General features: G+C 46.6%; 1 long non-coding RNA gene across 1 annotated transcript; it reads left to right on the top strand.

The window, feature by feature from the left end:
• The first annotated feature begins 119 nt into the window (after window positions 1–119).
• Window positions 120–1,433, top strand: LOC108448179. Its single transcript, XR_001863975.1, has 2 exons — window positions 120–756; window positions 887–1,433. It is a non-coding gene; the product is annotated as an uncharacterized LOC108448179 (long non-coding RNA).
• Window positions 1,434–7,703: the final 6,270 nt, after the last annotated feature.

Consider the following 7,703-nt stretch of genomic DNA (forward strand, 5'->3'; position numbering starts at 1 on the left):
CAGGGGGTCTGCCTGCTGTGAGGAGACTGGGGGGCTCGAGGGTCTGTGAGGGCTTGAGGGGCTTTGAGGGCTCAGGGGGTCTCAGGGCTCTGGGGGTGCGGGGGGCCCTGGCAGCTGTGAGGGGAGTGTAGAGGCTTGGGGGGGGGAGGTGCTCTGCCTTGCAATGGCAGCTCTGTAGAGGCCTGTGTGCTGTGAGGGGAAGGCCCCAGTGAGGAGGTCCTGCCTGTGAGGGGATCTGTGTGAGCTAGACATTGCTTACCAATGCTAACCCACATGGGCACGTCCATCCTGAGCTGTGTGTGGGTGCTGCAGCCCTGTCATGAGGCAGCCAGACACCCCAGGCTGGATAAATACCACCCTTGCCTTTCCTCTGTCCCTTATTCTACCGCCCAGCTTTGTGAGCACGTTCTTGCCCAGGCAGTGCATCCACTGGTCACAGTTTTATTAAGCGTGTTTGACTATTGTTCCAGCAGAATCTTTTTATGGTTGTATGTGTTCATTGTGATGCCAGCTGAGTCTACAAGTCCCAGCATCTTTTCTTGTTTCATACTGTAGCAAAAACTTGAAAGAGGCTCCTAATGGAGCTCCCAGGGCAGGGAGTCTCATCCTGCTGCCTCGCCGTGGGGTGGGCTGAGGCAAAGGCAGCCATGACCTCAATTCTGCTGACACAAGCCAGCTCTGTGACACACAAATGGCTTGTACACATCCTGGAATCTGCGCCTGGATAACAATAATCCAATCCTGTGGCTGGGTCAGGTAAGGAGATGGCAGGATATAGAAGCCCGGTGAAGGCTGTGGCTGGAGGTTGAATGTCCTCTGGTAGTCAGCTTAATATAAAGGTTATGGTGATTGATATTTCTGGCATATAAACAACATATTCCTGCAGAGGTGCTGGAAGGAGTCCAGGAGCACTTGGAGCAGCCCCAGAGAGCCTGGGAGGAGTCCCAGAGCATCAGGAGTGACCTGAGAAGGTCCTGGGAAACGCCTGGGTCAGCCTCAGAGGTATCCAGGGAGACACACACGGCTCATCCTTCACATCCGCAGCCGGAATGCAGGAGGTTTATGCAGTTCCCTTTGAGATAGCTGAGTAATGCAGAGGCATTAGGGTCTAGATTTATCCCACTAATTACAGGCATTGATTGAATAGTGTTCACACTGGAATGAGTGGAAAGGGATGGCTTGGCTCTGAGCAGTCCTCTGACAACACCTTTCTGTTCTCTGTGATGGTGTTTGAGGTGACCAATTCGAAAAACTGCAGCATCATTTAGGTATCAAAGGCAGCCAGGATGAATCTGGATAAGACTTGCTCAGGATTTCACACCAGGCTGTGCTAATCAGTGAAGACAGCTTTTCCTGCAGGATGCGATGCCATCCCTTCCAAGTAATGTACAAAAGGAATCCTGGCTTCTTTCTGATTAAAACCAGGGAATGTATTGTGTGTTACCTGTGTTGTGCTGTGCAGGAAGGTACATTCAGCATCAATTCTCATCAGGTGTGCTCAGCACAGCGTTCACAGGCGCGTGTGCTCGGGAAACCCTGGAAAACCCTCCCTGAAATGGAGCAGGGGAGCCACTGCAGGGCTTGGGGGAGGTTTCCTGGTACAAGTGCTGCTGTATTTAATGCAGATACAGGTTTGGCTTTTTCTCAGTCAGGGCCAGAAAGCCAAGGCCTGTGCGTTAGTGCCATCCATTTCCTCACTGTGTGAGCAATCCTGAGCCTTTGTGCTTCCCACAGCCTCTACTCCAGCCCGCACTGCCTTGCATGTTTGGGAAGCTGCTCTGTAATGTGTGGAGTGAGCAATTGTTGCCACCCCCAGCATTCCCAGAGGGAGTGTGAGAGTGGAAATGCTCTGCTCGGTTAAGGCTCCCATACCTGTCTCCAGAACACCAGTGGGATTGCTCCCAGCAGAGCAGGGGTAGGACCCTAGGGAGGAGCTAAACTTTGCTCTCTGATTGAGCTTCCAGATGTTTCCCCAGGAGATTCAGCCACCTGAATATTTATGGCATAGGAGACATTCCAAATTATTTGTGCAACACTAATTTTTGCTAATTCTACCCCAGTCAGTGAGTACTTTGCTCTTAGCTACATCCACAGGAAATTTAAAATTCTATTTTAAATGCTTTTCAATTTTTAAAATTGAAGTAAAATGCCAGTACTGCTAAGATCTCCCTGAGGAGGAACACAGCCAGGAATCTCCATGGAGAGCTGCTGGAGCTGCCGACCATGTCAGCCCTGTGATTTCTATTGCTGTGGCAGCCCAGCATTAATTAGTGTGTGCCAGGAGGTGAGCTGGCAAGTACCATGACAGGTCTGTGCCAGAACCCTGGCTCACATGGAGCATTCCTCCCGAGGCAAACCTCTGTATGGAATACTGAGGGGTATTCTGGGGCAAATTCTGGGAGAAGAAGCTGCACATTCCATGGTCCTGCCTGAGCAAAATGCTGAAGTGCATTTCTAGTGGTCGTTGGTTTAGTGGAGAGGCTGCAGCTTGCCAGAGTAAGGAATGCTGGAAAGCAGTTGGGAGGGCAGAGAAAGGAGCAGCACTAAGGTGGGATGTTTGTGGCTCCCACATCGTGTTTTCATTGCAGACCTCTGTCTTAGCTGGTATTTGATTGCTTTGAAAGCTCTCCCCAAGCTCTGCTGCAAGTGACAAGCAAGGAGGTTTCACCTCTTTTAGGGGCAGGTCCCATCTGTAAGTGCTGCATAAATTAATGCTGCAATAGGGGTCCTAGAAAACATCAGGGCCAGTGTTACATGGCTGAAGACCCTGGGTATAACCCAAAGAAAGACACAGGGAAGTTAAAATTGAGTTGGAAATCACATTCCTGTTTTGTTGAATTATGTATTAGGGGTTTTTTTTAACTTTTTATTGTAATTGTTTTGATTTTGTAACTCCCTGTACTGCTTTTGGCTTGGAAACAGATTTTACTGTAAACACAAGTGGTTTAAGCAGAGTGGGGAGGGACTTGCTTTTCACTTTTGCATATTGCCTTCCCCTTTCGCTGAACCAGTGTTCTCTGTGTGTGTGTACAGAGCTGATCCCTCCCCTCAGCAGGCAGGCAGGCAGACAGCAGCTGTTGGTTTAAGCAGAGTGGGGAGGGACTTGCTTTTCACTTTTGCATATTGCCTTCCCCTTTCGCTGAACCAGTGTTCTCTGTGTGTGTGTACAGAGCTGATCCCTCCCCTCAGCAGGCAGGCAGGCAGACAGCGGCTGTCATTCTCCTCTTGGTGCTTAACCAGCGAGATTGCAGCCTGTGTCTCTGAAACAGCATCCAGTCTGAACTGAGCCTCTACCTGGGGCTGGCAGGAGCCCAGACAGAAATCACAGAACTAATTCTGCTTCTGTAGGTAAAAACCTGAAGCCCTGACTTAAGGGAGGGATGCTGGAGGACGAGTGTGTGGGGGAGCTGCCTCCAGAACCAGAGGGCTTTTGGTGTTGGGGTCGTGCCAGGTTTATGGCGACACTGAAGTGAGACGTGGGTATGTGCAGGTGTTTTCTCATTCTCATCTTTCTGATTGTTACTTCTAAGGATAAACAATCTTGTTTCCCAGAACTTATTGCTCCTGTGATATTGAAGTTATTACGGAGGTGAGAGGCAGCTTCCAGAGACCAGTGAGTGAGAGGTGCAGTTGTGGGATTCCTGCCTAAGGGAAATCAGAACAGCTGAATGGGATCAAGCCACGGGTCCACCCAAGCCAGTGTCTTGTCTCTAATGGTCCACAGCAGTTACCAAAGAACAGGGCAAACCGATATGAATGTGGCAGGTGGTTCAGGCAATTCTTTACCCACAAGCAAGTAACTTTTTAATAGCCCCAATGGGTTATTATGAATTTATCTAATCACCTTTTGCAGCCATGTAAACTTCTGGCATAAACAACCTCCTGTCCTGATGAATCCTGTGGTTTGACCATGATCTGTGTGGAAGAAGAGCTCCTTCCATTTGGTTTGATGCTTTCCACTGAGTAACTCCCTTCACAAGGCTGTGAGTCTGTCCCTTCAGAGCTTTCGCTCCAGGAGTGTTTAACATTGTCAGTGATAATGTGAGACAAGGTAATGCTAAACCAGCTTTTACTTGATGTAAAGTTCAGCATTAATTGGCCATTTACATCTCCTTCATGTTTAAAATCTGTGAACTTTGAACATTGTTCCCATGAAGGTTCCACAGCTCCGCTGCTGTTCCTTGTCCCGTGATAAGTCTGGTAGCTGTTATCTTCTTCCATTTGGAGGATCTGTTTCTCCTGAGACTTTCCACCAAGAAGTGGTGACTAATTTGATCATGAGGTGCACATATGGTGACACCCCTGCTGTGAACAAAAATAAGCTTTCCTTCGCACAAACCTTGATTTTATCATTCCTCTGTCTCTCTCAAACCTCCTCTTCATTCCCAGGGCCATCCTCTTCCTGGTAGTGATTATTCTTTCTCCCTCTTGTTCCCAAAAGAGCCTCCATCCATAATCTGTGCTAGTGCTTGTCTCCCTGCATAGAGGACTTCTTCCAATGTCATGGCTTCTTACATCCTTGGTTAGAGCTGCTTTCACATCCCACACAGAGAGGGTTTCCATACTGCAGTGTCTTTCCCCTGCATCCACGACATGTTCCCAGAGAAGCCTCCTTGCTAATTGATGTCATTTGTGGTGGGAGAGATTTCCTAAGGCTTTCCTAGGGGTGCTCTGCCAGCCTCCCTCTCGTGACTGATCCCTGGCATTGCACACTACTCCGGGGAGCAGCAGTTCCTCTCTGTATTTATCTGACTTGAACAGGGTCTGACAGCATCTGACTGCAGGAGGGCTCTGAATATCTCACATGGTGGGAGCGTGGTCACCTCAATGTACAAGTACACAGTGATGTCTGCACGTAGAAAACACCAAAACACTGTGACTTGCCTGGGTTTGATGGCATTATGAAAGGACTTTTATATTAAGAAAGCTGTGGCAAAAATTACTGCAGGTTTTCTGATCCCAGTATTCCTTCAGGCCTGTTCTTCTTCAGTGTGTTCAGAATTAGCTCTTGAAGTAGGAGTGACAGTCCATGAGGTAGGATATAAACATCATATGGCTGCCTACTTCTCTGGAAAGACACTCAGATACAGGATCAGAGGCAGGGTATAAGAACAACATGAAAATACACTGATACTAAATCCAGCCATCCAAAAAGGCACTCCTCTCATCTTCTGCTGGATTTGTTCCCCAACTGGTTGTGGATTTGAGGGCCTCAACTTGGGTCTCTCCTACAACCACAGGGAGCCTAGGTATGTCAGAATGGGAAGAAAGAAACAACTCAGGCCCTGTGCGTACTGCAGAGTGGGACTGCAGGCAAAAAACTGTTATTTCTCTCAGTTTTCATGGGGATTCATTGGGACAACCCAGATGGGATGTACTGGTTGAGAATCCACAGTGCTTTGGGATGCCTAAATGACAGTTAGGCCCCAACAACCAGATGCAGGTCAGTCACCATTGTATGTCTGGAGCTAAAACAGAGAAAGTGCTTTCTGGTGTCAATTTTTGTATCTAATACTTTTTATTTCCTTCTCATTGGTATTTGCTGACAGCAGCAGAACTGCAGTTGCACATGAGCCGACTTTATTATCTCTCCCATGGTTCAGCGTGAGTGAGAAGTGAGGGACCTGTGAATAAACATAAAGAATTTATGGATGGTTAGAAAATCCTCATTATTTATCATTTCCACAGTTGAATTATAACCAAAGGCCTGCAAGCATCTTTGTTATAAAGTGAGTGAATTCATCTAGAATCTCCTTTTAAGTAGATTTCTGCTGTCCAGATAATGTGGGGATTAATTCTGCAAACTTATATGGGGCTGACATGAAGGAGCTGCTCTACAGAGAGCTGGGAGGAAGGAATATGTTACCAGTATTAGTTTCCTTTCTTCTCACAGTTTCTCCATTTTGTTATTTTATGGCTTTTTTTACTGCTAAAAAACCACTTCAGTTTTAAAATCCCAATCTATTTTATCATCTAGTAAATACATCTATAAATCTGTCAGAAAAAGAAGTGGTTGTGGGTTTTTGCATGGCAGAGCAGTGGTTCTATGTCAGGGTGGCTCAAGGGTCAGGGATTTAATTCAGTGGCATGTGCAAGGCAAAAGTGAAGTGTCAGGAGGCCACACTGAGCTCATTGCCTAATTACTCACTTATTATCTCTGTGGAAGTCCCAAAGCTTCTAAACAAGAGCTTGGGGAAGTTCTGGCTGACATCCTTTTCTCTTGGACCCTGTGATCTATTCCAGTTCAAGAAGGGGCAATGACTGACAGGCCAGAGCACCCTGGAGTCCAGGGGTTCCTGGCATCCCACTGGCTTGTTTCCATTTCTGACAGTGGTAGGATTCTTCCTGGGCAGGTCCCAAATCTCAGCCAGGAATCCCAGAGCTCTGTTAAAGGATTGCATTTCCAGGTGCAGGATGAATGAAGTCTCAGGAATTTCCCTGATATTGCTGACTCCATGATAACCTCTTTATTTATTCTACTCTGCCTTGCCTGGATCCCTCCTACCTTCTTCAGATGGTTTGAGCAAAGAACACATCAAAAGGTGTAGGCATGTCTCTCATCAACTAAATACCAGCAGTCAGGTTATCTGAAATCTTTTTCTTTCACTGGAAAGAAAGTGCCTTCAGGGGTTCTCATTGTGTACCCCAAAAGTATACAGCAAAACAGCTCTTGAGTAGAGGCAGCAGCAGCAGCCCCCATCCTGCTCACTGAAACACTCTGTGTTCACAATAACCCCCCTGCTTTGATCTCTTGCCAAGAATAACACAGACAGTCTATTAAAACATCTTTAATGACATGATATAATTAAAAATATCTAACGTGCAATTCAAAGAAATGAATATGAAGCTTGTTTAGGTCTATTTCCACACCCCTCAAAACTTGACTGACAGGTTCCAAATCTTCATTAATTGGCCTGAAAATGTATGAATACCCCAATATTATGGTGGGTGTGGGTGTGTCGTACATTATCAGTTGGGAGCACAAGGGACAAATAATCAGATTTGAAAGGATTTAGGTGCCATGGTAGCTTTAAAAATCCTGCAAGGCACATCACTGCATCTGTGAGCATTTACATTTCTGTTTAAAGTGGTCTGAAAAGCCTGGGAGACACTCATCCCTGAGGCTCTTAACAGCCTGTGTGTTTTAAGTCTCTGAAACAGTTGAGAAGTGAGCTCTAAATGCCTTAGTCAAAGGACAGTGTTTGTGAATCGATTCCTTTTCTTCACAGTAACACAGAGAATTTGTACAGCACCTCATCTTTCAGACGTGCAGAGCAGACCAGAGGAGCCAGAATGACTGCTAAGTCCCAGGGGAATCCTCATTATTAGATCATAAAGTAACTCTGGGCATGGTCTAATATGAAAGTGACAATTAGGAAAGCTTCTGTTCCTGAGTCTGCTCTGGTCTAAAGGACAGTGTCAGCTGAGACAATTCCAGAGTCAGCAAGGCAAGCAGGTCAGTGCAAATGAGCAAACAGGTGAACCTCAGCCCAGCATGAGCACAGCTTTAGCAAATGTGAAATTAGATGTGTTAATTTGAGTCCTGGCTAAAGAGTTTAAGTTAGCAATTTTAACCCTGAGTGGCCATGACTCAGCTGAGAGACAAAAACTCTTTTTTGCCCTTTGTTTCTCCTTTGATCCTCTGTGCATTTTGTAGAGGCCAAGACTAAGAAGGATTGGCTTTGAAGGATTCCTAGTCAGCA

Source organism: Corvus brachyrhynchos, unplaced genomic scaffold (assembly GCF_000691975.1).
Source record: "Corvus brachyrhynchos isolate BGI_N302 unplaced genomic scaffold, ASM69197v1 scaffold305, whole genome shotgun sequence".
NCBI lineage: Eukaryota > Metazoa > Chordata > Aves > Passeriformes > Corvidae > Corvus > Corvus brachyrhynchos.